The following is a 13328-nucleotide window of genomic DNA, read 5'->3' on the forward strand; positions in this document are numbered from 1 at the left end:
TATGGACATTAGCTCACGATTGCGTGTGTAACAGTTGGCTTCCCCGATTCACGCACGCACGCTCGCCGCACAAACGACGGTTTGTTCGGTCATTACACGGGGAGGAGGGGTGGGGGAGTGTGTGTTTTATACATCTCTAGGCTTTTGATTGATCAAAAAAAGGCTCTTCATTTCTGCTACTGGCTTTCGGAGGGAGAAGCGGAGAGAGGGTAGCAGAACCAGTCGATGGTGGTGTCTCCCCACCCTTAGTTCCCCCCTCCCATTTCTCTCCCCGCGCACACGCTTGGGCGTGTTACTATTTTGGGCCAGTAGCCAGGGCATGCGGGTTGGCGAGTGGCGAGCCAGCGAGGCAGAAGGCAGACAGGCAGACACACACAGTACAACATTGTACAGTCTTCGCTGGCTACACCACCACAAACACACAACACCAACAGGCTACCGTGGTGGTGGTGGTGGCTTATGTTTAGTGGTAGCTAGTCAGTGGTGGGGGTGGTGGTGGGTAGCTCATGCATTCATCCCTCGCAGGTTTGCTTTGCTATAATACAGTACAGCTGAGCTTGGCCTATACTTCAGCCGGTCACCACCCTGCCAAAAGCTTCGCACAGATTCCAACACCACAGACAACAACAACAAAGTTAACAACAACCCGCAACTTCCAGTACCTCTACTGCCCACCTTCTTCGCGAGTTTACACTCGCCAGTCACTGACCGCACGCGGCCGTGGCCCGAGATGACCGCAACGCTTGACCCCAACACACCCCTCCCCTTCCACCCACCCGTCTGGCCCAGCCGAGCTAGCCAGCCGTCTCACCTTACCACTACCTTTCCCCCCCTCCAGCTAGGGCGCTACTATCAATCAATGGTTGGTCACACGGGGTAAAGTGGGGCAGTAGTGTAGGTCATCTAAGGTGAGAGAGGGGCTTGGCAGGCGCCGGCATAGCAAAGCAAGGCTATGGTAGTGGATAAGGTATACAGTATAGTAGCGGTCGGCTTCTTTTTGTAACAGACTTTACTCCCTGGTTAGTTTAGGTTAGGCTTGGGGTAGACTTGGGGTCTCTCTCTGTGGGTCTGTGTATGTGTGTGTGTGTGTGAAAACCATTTCGGGTGGAGCGCTTTCCAAACAGCAAAGGTGGCTTGGGTTTAGGCTACTTCTCTGGCGCTCAAGGGGTGGAGGGGTTCAGAGAAAAGTGCGCGGGAGAAGATGGGGAAGAGGGGGAAGGGGTGGGCTGGCAGGGAGGGGGGGGGGGGGTTGAGGTAAGGCCTCGGAGGGGCACACGTGGGTCCGCTGGCAGTTTGCTAGCCAGACAAACCTCATCACGCCACCATCGGGTGCCGGAGGAAGAAACGTCGAGACCAATTCCTTCCAGAGGGTGGGAAGGAGGAAAAGCGGCCAGGACCCCCACGAACTACACCAGTGGAGAGAGAGAGAGAGAGAGAGAGAGAGAGAGAGAGAGAGAGAGAGAGAGAGAGAGAGAGAGAGAGAGAGAGAGGGTGGGGGGGGGGGGGGTCTGTGACTTAACATTTTGGAGAGACAGAGAGACAAAAAGAGAGAGGGGCAAGGATAGAGATAGAAAGAAAAAGAGATGCTTCAGTTCGTTTTCTTACGTTTCAGTCCCTTTAATACTGTATTATGATTTACTTGAATAAAACAAATTTAAACTCAAAAGAAGGGGAAAAAGTGACGGAGAGAGAAAAAGAGACACTGACACAAACAGACAGACAGAGAATGAGAGAGAAAGAGTTAATGAATGTGAGAGAGAGAGAGAGAGAGAGAGAGAGAGAGAGAGAGAGAGAGAGAGAGAGAGAGAGAGAGAGAGAGAGAGAGAGAGACCAGTGCCATGCTAACATTACAGAGTACCGACGCAACTGGGTTAGGTTCTCATGCTCCCGCTCTCTGCCCCGACATACCCCTTTGGCCGCCTCCATACCACCTCTACCCCCCTCCCACCTCCCATGACCTGCTCCATCCTTCTCTTCAGCCGCCTGCTTCTCGCTGCTGAAGAAGTTTTTTTGGAAAGTCTGGCACTCTGACCTAAACTTTTCGCCTCCGGTATATCCGCTGGTCTGACTTATTAGCTGGCTCTCTTCAACTTCCCCTCGAACATCCCCCTCCTCACACCCCAGACCCCCCTCACCTGTTCAACCCGCCCTCCCCTACCCTCCTCCCACCGACCCCTTCTTCTTCAGCCTCATTTCTCAGCCCTGGCCGTTCTGCCAAATTCTCACCTACCCCCTCACCTCTCCTTACCTTTACCTACTCCTCGTCCTCCCCCCCCCCCCAATCCTTGCCCCCCCCCTCCCTCCCAGTTTCGTTGCCCAACCACTGGCACCGTGGCTCCCCCCTTTGGCCCTTCGCGCCCTGACGCTGTTTTGCTTCCTATCTCAGGTTTCCGGCCTGTGTTCAGTGTGTGTCTTGAAAACAACCTGTGGTTCCAGGGTTGCTTCTGGAACTAGTTCAACAGGCAAATTGGTGGTGGCTGCTGCTCGGTGTTGGTGCTGCTGCTGCCCTCTTTTCGCAACAAAAAAAGAAGAAAAAAAGTCTGGATTTTGTAGGTTGAAAGCTAGTTAGTGAGTGAAAGAATAAATAGAAGAAAAGAAAGAAAGAAAGAAAGGAAGAAAGAAAGAGAGAGAGAAAGAATGATAGAGAGAATCTGTGGTATTTCAAACACCCCGCATGAGTGGGGAAGTGAAATAAAGAAAGAAAGAAAGTAAGAAAGAAAAGAAAAGAAAGAAAGAAAGAACAAAAGACAGAATGTAAGAACGAAAGAAAAGAAAGAATCTGTGGTATTCCAAACGCCTCGTCCCCATAATAAGACCAAACAAGTCGCGTAAGGCGAAAATACAATATTTAGTCAAGTAGCTGTCGAATTCACAGAATGAAACTGAACGCAACGCAACGCAGCAAGACCGACTCGTAGCATCGTCACTCCACCGCCCGTGGCAAAGGCAGTGCCCGTGGAATTGACAAGAAGAGCGGGGTATTCGTTGCGCTAAGAAGGATAGCACGCTTTTCTGTACCTCTCTTCGTTTTAACTTTCTGAGCGTGTTTTTAATCCAAACATATCTTATCTATATATTTTTGGAATCAGGAACCGACAAGGAATAAGATGAAAGTGTTTTTAAATTGATTTCGAAAAAAAAATATTGATAATAATTTTTATATACTTAATTTTCAGAGCTTGTTTTTAATCCGAATATAACATATTTATATGTTTTTGGAATCAGCAAATGATGGAGAATAAGATAAACGTAAATTTGGATCGTTTTATAAATTTTTATTTTTTTTTACAATTTTCAGATTTTTAATGACCAAAGTCATTAATTAATTTTTAAGCCACCAAGCTGACATGCAATACCGAACCCCGGGCTTCGTCGAAGATTACTTGACCAAAATTTCAACCAATTTGGTTGAAAAATGAGGGCGTGACAGTGCCGCCTCAACTTTCACGAAAAGCCGGATATGACGTCATCAAAGACATTTATCAAAAAAATGAAAAAAACGTTCGGGGATTTCATACCCAGGAACTCTCATGTCAAATTTCATAAAGATCGGTCCAGTAGTTTAGTCTGAATCGCTCTACACACACACACGCGCGCACACACGCACGCACGCACACACGCACGCACACACGCACATACACCACGACCCTCGTTTCGATTCCCCCTCGATGTTAAAATATTTAGTCAAAACTTGACTAAATATAAAAATGGCATAAAGATTGGCTGATTTTGTCATATAACAGAAAACAATTCAAAATCTATTCCGCAGTCATTATTCCCCCAATTTTCTCCGATCAGTTCTGTTTTTCACCTTTGCAATTTAACATCTCTCCCTTTGTTTGTCTGTCTGTCTGTCTGTCTGTCTGTCTGTCTGCTCTGTCTGTCTGTCTGTCTGTCTGTCTGTATGTCTGTCTGTCTGCTCTCTCTTTCTTTCCCTACCCTTTTTCGTGTTTTTTGTTTTTCCATTTTCTGTCTCGTTATCTTCCAATTAAGGACGAAAAAGCTTGCTTGCCATAAAACGACTCCAATCACCAACACCTCAGCCTGGCACCAAACCAAGGGACGAAAAGAGAAAGAATAAAACAGTCGAGTATAATAACGTGTGTTTTCCCCCCCTCTGCTTCCCTGTTTCTTGCTGTCACTTTCATTGAACAAAAAAAAAGTTATAATTTTGTGTCTTGGTCTTTTGGCAGGGTTTTGAAGTTTCAAAGCTTGTCAACTAAGAATGTTTTATTAATTGATTTATTGATTGATTGATTGATTGATTTAGTCGTTCGTCCATCCATTCACTAACTCACTCAACTCACTCACTCAATCATTCATTTATTCATTTATTTCCTGCATCCTAAATCGCACTGGAAGCAACAACAAAATATGTACAAGAAAATGTTTAAGGAGCCCCGTGACGCATTTTACTTGAAAAGAGCGGGTCCCGGGACGCACTAAATTTGTGTTATGAACCGAACCGTAGGTACTGATGTAATCGTCTGCTACAGTCAAACCTGCCCTGGAGACCACCTGTCCATAAAGACCACCTGCCCATTAAGACCACCCAAAGGATCCCCGACGGTTGTTACAACTATATAAACCACCTGTCTAAAGAGACCACTTTTGCTAAGTCCCTTGGGTGGTCTCTTTAGACAGGTTCGACTGTAGTATCATAGCAGAATGGACAAGATCGTACACTTGGCTGGACTTCGAAGACGAGAACACCTTCTACCGCATCTGTACCGACACACATTTACGGAGTAAATCTAACCGATATGGCAAGTAACGCATTTGGAAAGGTCTCACAGAGCTGCTATAAGTCCCCCTATATAGGTTTGGGACCCTCTAATATTCCGACAAGGCGGTCCTTAGACCCCCTAAAATAATAATTGGGGGTTCCGGGACCCTGTAGGGAAAGTGTATGTGCATTGGGAGCCCTGTTCATTCATTCATTTATTTATTTATTCATTTAATGTAAATTCATTCACCTATTTACTGATTTATTTATTGTCTGATATTTACTTACTTTTTTATTTATCGATTGATTTACCTTTTTTATTTTTTATTATCGATCTTTACTTCAAAGCAATGACTAACTGGATTGGGTTGGTTATACAAACCGAAAGGTTTCAACCGTGCCAGACAAGAGCCTATTCATATACTCTTTCCGTTTTTTTTTCTTTTCCCCAGCCAAAGTCACTTGAAACGTCTGTCCCTTTATCAGGCTAGTATGGATATGTCTCAGGTAACAATCATAAAATATTAAAATAAAATAAATTAAAAAGAAAACAGGCCAGCCTACGAAATGTCAGTCAGGCCAGTTCAAATTGGCATGATTGTGAGTAAAGAGAAAGGTTGGCAGCCAATGTATGCCGCTGTGTAATAGACACTTTTTTTTTAATCTACGGCGAAATACCAGAAAGGCCAACGTCTCTCCCCTACTACACACGTAATGCATCCTTTCTTGTGAAAACACTGCAAAAGAAAAATCAACCAACATCATGTATACAGTAACTATTACAACGACAATCTTGACAACGAAGACTGTTTTTGTTTGTTTATGCACAAGTGCTCAGTCAAACATAATATACAGAAACAAGTGTCCTTATATTAAAGGCACACTTCTTCTCACCATGCTTTTACATGTTGTTTGTTTGTTTGCTTAACGCCCAGCCGACCACGAAGGGCCATATCAGGGCGGTGCTGCTTTGACATATAACGTGCGGCACACACAAGACAGAAGTCGCAGCACAGGCTTCATGTCTCACCCAGTCACATTATTCTGACACCGGACCAACCAGTCCTAGCACTAACCCCATAATGCCAGACGCCAGGCGGAGCAGCCACCAGATTGCCAATTTTAAAGTCTTAGGTATGACCCGGCCGGGGTTCGAATCCACGACCTCCCGATCACGGGGCGGACGCCTTACCACTAGGCCAACCGTGCCGGTATATGTGCTTTTACAGGAGATTAACCATCCCTCGACTTGGACACATACACAAACATCGACACCGTGAACTGCTTGCATGCTTGCCTGGGTGATTTGAACTATTTTGATGAAATAATTTCCCTACTGGTTGCATTAAACACATTAATTCATCAACAAAATACACAATGTGTATGTGTGTGTGTGTGTGTGTCTGTCTGTGTGTGTGTGTGTAGAGCGATTCAGACTAAACTACTGGACCGATCTTTATGAAATTTGACATGAGAGTTCCTGGGTATGATATCCTCATTTTTCGACCAAATTGGTTGAAATTTTGGTCAAGTAATCTCCGACGAAGCCCGGACTTCGGTATTGCATTTCAGCTTGGTGGCTTAAAAATCAATTAATGACTTTGGTCATTAAAAATCTGAAAATTGTACAAAAATTATTTTTTTTATAAAACGATCCAAATTTACGTTCATCTTATTTTCCATGATTTTCTGATTCCAAAAACATATAAATATGTTATATTTGGATTAAAAACAAGCTCTGAAAATTAAAAATATAAAAATTATGATCAAAATTAAATTTTCGAAATCAATTTAAAAACACTTTCATCTTATTCCTTGTCGGTTCCTGATTCCAAAAACATATAGATATGATATGTTTGGATTGAAAACACGCTCAGAAAGTTAAAACGAAGAGAGGTACAGAAAAGCGTGCTATCCTTCTCAGCGCAACTACTACCCCGCTCTTCTTGTCAATTTCACTGCCTTTGCCATGAGCGGTGGACTGACGATGCTACGGGTATACGGTCTTGCTGCGTTGCATTGCGTTCAGTTTTATTCTGTGAGTTCGACAGCTACTTGACTAAATGTTGTATTTTCGCCTTACGCGACTTGTTTTTACATTTAGTCAAGTTTTGACTAAATGTTTTAACGTAGAGGGGGGAATCGAGACGAGGGTCGTGGTGTATGTGTGTGTGTGTGTGAGTGTTTGTCTGTCTGTCTGTGTGTGTGTGTAGAGCGATTCAGACTAAACTACTGGACCGATCTTTATGAAATTTGACATGAGAGTTCCTAGGTATGATATCCTCAGACGTTTTTTTCATTTTTTTGATAAATGTCTTTGATGACGTCATATCCGGCTTTTCGTGAAAGTTGAGGCGGCACTGTCACGCTCTCATTTTTCAACCAAATTGGTTGCAATTGTGGTCAAGTAATCTCCGACGAAGCGCGGACTTCGGTATTGCATTTCAGCTTGGTGGCTTAAAAATTAATTAATGACTTTGGTCATTAAAAATCTGAAAATTGTAAAAAAAACACATTTTTTTATAAAACGATCCAAATTTACGTTCATCTTATTCTCCATCATTTTCTGATTCCAAAAACATATAAATATGTTATATTTGGATTAAAAACAAGCTCTGAAAATTAAAAATATAAAACTTATGATCAAAATTAAATTTTCGAAATCAATTTAAAAACACTTTCATCTTATTCCTTGTCGGTTCCTGATTCCAAAAACATATAGATATGATATGTTTGGATTAAAAACACGCTCAGAAAGTTAAAACGAAGAGAGGTACAGAAAAGCGTGCTATCCTTCTCAGCGCAACTACCCTACCCCGCTCTTCTTGTCAATTTCACTGCCTTTGCCATGAGCAGTGGACTGACGATGCTACGAGTATTGCTGCGTTGCATTGCGTTCAGTTTCATTCTGTGAGTTCGACAGCTACTTGACTAAATGTTGTATTTTCGCCTTACGCGACTTGTTTCTTCTTCTTCTTCATGTTATGAATGCTACTGAGAGACTTGTGTTTAAAGGGTTTCAGATGTCCTAAAAAAAAAAGTCTCATGAATATATAATGATGATCGTATCTGTTTTGTTTTGTCTTGTTGCATGGATCCGTCCGAAGAAAAAACTCTCTCGATAATGACACGAGTTTCTACTCACCTCCATCCCTCTCCTCCCCCCCAGCTGTCTGTCTGTCTGTCTGTCTGTCTGTCGCTGTCTCTCTTTCTCTCTCTCAAACTCTCTCTCTCACTCTCTCTCTCTCTCTTTCTCTCTCTCTCTCTCTCTCTCTCTCTCTATCTCTCTCTCTCTCTCTCGTTATCTCTCTCTCTCGTTATCTCTCTGTCTCTGTCTTTCCCCCTTCTCTCTCTCTCTCTCTCTCTCTCTCTCTCTCTCTCTCTCTCTCTCTCTCTCTCTCTCTCTCTCTCTCTCTCTCTTACCACCCACACCATATCTCTCTCTCCGTCTGTCTCTCTTCTTCCCTTTTTCTCTCTCGCCCCCCACCCCCCTATCTCTCTCTCTCTCTTTCTCTCTCTCTCTCTCTCTCTCTCTCTTTTCTCTATCTCTGTCTGTCTGTCTTCTTATCTTTTTCTTTCTCTCCCCCCCCCCAATTCTCTCTCTCTCTCTCTCTCTCTCTCTCTCTCTCTCTCTCTCTCTCTCTCTCTCTCTCTCTCTCTCTCTAGCTGTATTTCTTTCAGTCTCTCTTCCTCCCCCCCTCTCTCTCTCGCTTTCTCTCTCTTTCGAGTCTCTTTTTCTCTGAAATGACAGTTCATATATCATAAGGACTGGGTGGCCGAGTGGTAACGCATTTGCGCTCGGAAGCGAGAGGTTGCGAGTTCGACCCTGGGTCAGGGCGTTAGCAATTTTCTCCCCCCCTTTCCTAGCCTAGGTGGTGGGTTCAAGTGCTAGTCTTTCGGATGAGACGAAAAACCGAGGTCCCTTCGTGTACACTACATTGGGGTGTGCACGTTAAAGATCCCACGATTGACTAAAGGGTCTTTCCTGGCAAAATTGTATAGGCATAGATAAAAATGTCCACCAAAATACCCGTGTGACTTGGAATAATAGGCCGTGAAAAGTAGGATATGCGCCGAAATGGCTGCGATCTGCTGGCCGATGTGAATGCGTAATGTATTGTGTAAAAAAATTCCATCTCACACGGCATAAATAAATCGCATAAAATAAAAAAAATAAAAACTAAATAAATCCCTGCGCTTAGAACTGTACCCACGGAATACGCGCGATATAAGCCTCATATTGTTTGATTGAGGACCATTACTTCATTGTTTTGCTTCAGCTCCTCAGTTTCCTGTCCCAACATAAATAAATATATTATATATTTTTTTAAACTAATATCTTGCAACTGAAGGCACATGCTTCAGAAATCTCCTCTCCCTAGAAATCTAGCAAGCAATAAACACGTACCCCCCTTTGCTTACAGACAATTCGCGAAGTTTTGAAATGTCCTCCATCACAACTGACTTAAAAAAATAAAAATAAAAGATAAATGAATAAATAATTAAAGTCCGTCTGTTCTGTTCAACAACAGACTGCAAGCACCCTCAATATTATTCTCTCACAAGTAGGCTAAATCCAATCAATCAATCAATCAATGAGTCTTATATCGCGCATATTCCGTGGGTACAGTTCTGCAGTGATGCCGTGTGAGATGAAATTTTATACGGCCAGTAGATTGCAGCCATTTCGGCGCATATTTACCTTTCACGGCCTATTATTCCAAGTCACACGGGTATCGGTAGACAATTATTAACTGTGCCTAAGCAATTTTGCCAGGAAAGACCCTTTTGTCAATCGTGGGATCTTTAACGTGCACACCCAATGTAGTGTACACGGGGGGAGGTTCGGACACCGAAGAGAGTCTGCACACAAAGATGACTCTGTGAAATAAATGTCCGCCGAACCTGGGATCGAACTCACGCTGACAGCGGCCAACTGAATACAAATCCAGCGCGCTACCAACTGAGCTATATCCCCGCCCAATCCACTAACCAATACACAGCTCTCTTTATAACTGACAAACAATTCACCAAGTTTCAAGTGCCCTCCATCACAACTTAGCTACAGCATCCTCGCAGTGTGATATCCGCCGGGCGAGCTAAAGTCAAGGGGGGAGCAGGTTTGCCCCAACACCGGTCCGCCCTCTGTCAGTGAGTTGACCACGCCCAAGCCCGTGGGGACTCTGGGATGAGAGGGTGACGGTTGACGACGCCAGAAAAACGAGGTCTGCTACTGAAAAACCTTCTCAAGCGCGCTATTCTGGGACTAGGACTTTGACGATCCATCGGGGTGAAACTGACTCGGTGGAAGCCATTATTATGCACGGAGAAGGTGTACAAGGTTACAACAATAACTCGTTAGGTGTTCTTTTCTAGTCTTTTCTCCGCCGCTCGAGTCTTTTCAATACAAAGAACGAAAGAATGATTATGTCATAGATCAGTATATAGGAGTCTCCATTACAAAGGAGAGCTCATTTACCGCAGAATTCTTTCAAAAGAACACAACAGACTTGATCGACCGAAGGAGAGAAAGGAAAAAGAAAGAGAATAACGGAAAGAAAGAAAGAAAGAAAGGAAGAAAGAATGAAAGTACATTATAACAAAAATGCAGATATAAAATGGACGCCATGAAAGAATGTACATGTCTTTTAAAGGCACAGTCCTTCCCGGGTGAACGATTCATTCGACTCACCATCTCAGATCTATACCCATGGATTTGACTGGGCCACATAATTATAACGCGTACTAAAATACAACCTGGGGACTTAACGTGTAGAGTTTGTTTTTAATTTCTTATTAATGAATTAATGAAGGAATTAATTAATTTATCAATTTATCTGTTTATCTATTTATTTATCTATTTATTTTTTATTTATTTTTAAACATCCCATCAACCGATATTGCTATCAAGAAAGGAAATGCTTGGATTAAATAATTCCTCAACGGAAACTAGTGGCAATCTGTGAAATCAATTCCTTCACAAAATGTAGAAGTCTGCATGGCATGCAGATCTGCATGAGATAGTGAACTTCTTCTTCTTCTTCTTCTGCGTTCGTGGGCTGAAACTCCCACGTACACTCTTGTTTTTTGCACGAGTGGAATTTTACGTGTATGACCGTTTTTTACCCCGCCATTTAGGCAGCCATACGCCGTTTTCGGAGGAAGCATGCTGGGTATTTTCGTGTTTCTATAACCCACCGAACTCTGACATGGATTACAGGATCTTTTTCGTGCGCACTTGGTCTTGTGCTTGCGTGTACACACGGGGGTGTTCGGACACCGAGGAGAGTCTGCACACAAAGTTGACTCTGAGAAATAAATCTCTCGCCGAACGTGGGGACGAACTCACGCTGACAGCGGCCAACTGGATACACTGAAATCCAGCGCGCTACCGACTGAGCTACATCCCCGCCCAGATAGTGAACTGAACTATTGTAAGGAGTTGGGGGGGGGGGGGGGGGGAGTGTTGGGTGTGACGGACAAGAGGATAACTGAGTATGCATGTAAGCTTACAAAATTGAAATTGGAATAAGTTTACAACAGGTAAATGGATCGAATGGCCTACCTGTTAATGACTCCCTGTCGTTTTGCTTTATCCCTATCCTTTTCCTAACCTTACATCACCAAGACACTTAAAAGAATGAACAAGAAAAGAAAAAGAAATTAAAACAAACAAAAAAACGAAGAGAAAAAAACGCACACACAGAAAAAAAAAGAACAGAATAAAACATGAAAGGAAAAAGTAAAATGCAAAGAAATAACAGAAGTTGAACGAAAGAACGACATAAAAAAAAAGACGAACAAAAAATCCTTTCGCTTTACTAGTGGAACCCCGCCCCTCCCGCTTACGAGTCGCACTTTGCGTAATACAGATACTTGTTTACGAAACATTTAACACCACTCTCATCTCAAGTATATCCTTTTAAACGCTTTATTCCTCTCAATTTTTATTCTTTCTTTCTTTCTTTTTTTTCAGGTCTGCACAGCCTTTACTTCAAAGAGGTTCAAAAGTTCACTGGCTGAAATAACCTGAAACGCCACAGCGCGATAGTGCAATAGCGCTGCATGCTATAAATGAGTTCCAATGCACTGATGACATAAAAAGGAATGACAAAACTGCATCAGTGCACACTTTTGTGCTGTGGCTAATCATGCGAAGCTGGGAGGTACAGCGCTGCTTTTAGTCAATTACTCATGTGAAATTACAAGTAACGGACCACTTTAGAACGGAAAATTTGGAAACTGTATCGCTGCATAACTGTAACATATACACATTGTACGGCTACAATCCTATGCATTAATATTGTAAAACACCAACGCATTTGTGTGTGTGTGTGTGTGTGTGTGTGTGTGTGTGTGTTTGTGCGTGCGTACGTGCGTGCAAGTGTGTGGGTGTATGTGTGTGTGTGTGTGCGTGTGTGTGTGTGTGTGTGTGGTGTGTGTGTGTGTGTGTGTGCGTGTGTGTGTGTACGACACTCAGCCTGTGCTAGCTCACGGTCTGTCACGGCGACTGTCTGTCACGTACAAACGTCTCTCTACTTTCATCAACAGAGAGATTCTTCATGTATGACTGACAGGACTCTCTCGAGAATTTTGGATTGTGACCCCAACGCCACGCAGTATTTGGAGTATAGATCACACACACAGACACACACACACACACACACATACACGCACACAAACACACGCACACACACACGCACACACACACACCGACAAAAAAGGGCCTCTCAGAGGGACAGAGAAAGACAGTGATCGAGAAGTCCACACTGGTCGCGGCTTTAATTTTGTCATACCTCGTCCCTCCATATACTGTTCATACTCTATACATATACAACCCGCCACCATACAGTGTACAACATTCTGCGCAATTTCCACACATAAGCTGACACTCATGCATTTTACTCGACAGGGTGGGCCTGACCATTTGACAGTGTTAAAAGCCGGTCAGCCATGACGGATGACCTAATTTCTCTGGCTCATTTATCCTCGTGGCCTCAGCGGGACAACAGGTTGTGCACCACTGGCCATCATCTCAATGCCTGGCTGACTTCGGTTAGTTCGGTTTTATGGACCTCCGATGGATGTTATTACTAGTATGGTTATTTGTGGCTGAAAATGGTGCTGACGGTATTGGCTGTTGTTGTGAGAATGGATGTGTGTGTGTTGTTGTTTGTGTGGCTTAAGTCTTACTTTCCTTCTCTCTCCCTCCGTCTGTCTGTCTGCCTGTCTGTCTGTCTGTTTCTTTCCCTCCGTCTGTCTGTCTGTCTGTCTATTTCTGAGTTAATTAGTTATTCTTTTGGCTGTTTAAAACGTGTTATATAAATATACATATTTAATGTCATGTATGTCTAAAAGGGACAGGTCGGAAGATTAGGCATCGCCTAAAACCTTCATCCCTTCGTAATAAAGTTTTGAATCTGAATCTGAATCTCTCTCTCTCTCTCTCTCTCTCTCTCTCTCTCTCTCTCTCTCTCTCTCTCTCTCTCTCTCTCTCTCTCTCTCTACTCTCTCTCTCTCTCTCTCTCTCTCTCTCTCTCTCTCTCGCTCTCTCTCTTAAAATGCTAGGATGTTCTCGTTTGCTAATTTATATCCAGCTGTT

Source organism: Littorina saxatilis, linkage group LG17 (genome assembly GCF_037325665.1).
Source record: "Littorina saxatilis isolate snail1 linkage group LG17, US_GU_Lsax_2.0, whole genome shotgun sequence".
In the NCBI taxonomy this organism is placed as follows: Eukaryota; Metazoa; Mollusca; class Gastropoda; order Littorinimorpha; family Littorinidae; genus Littorina; species Littorina saxatilis.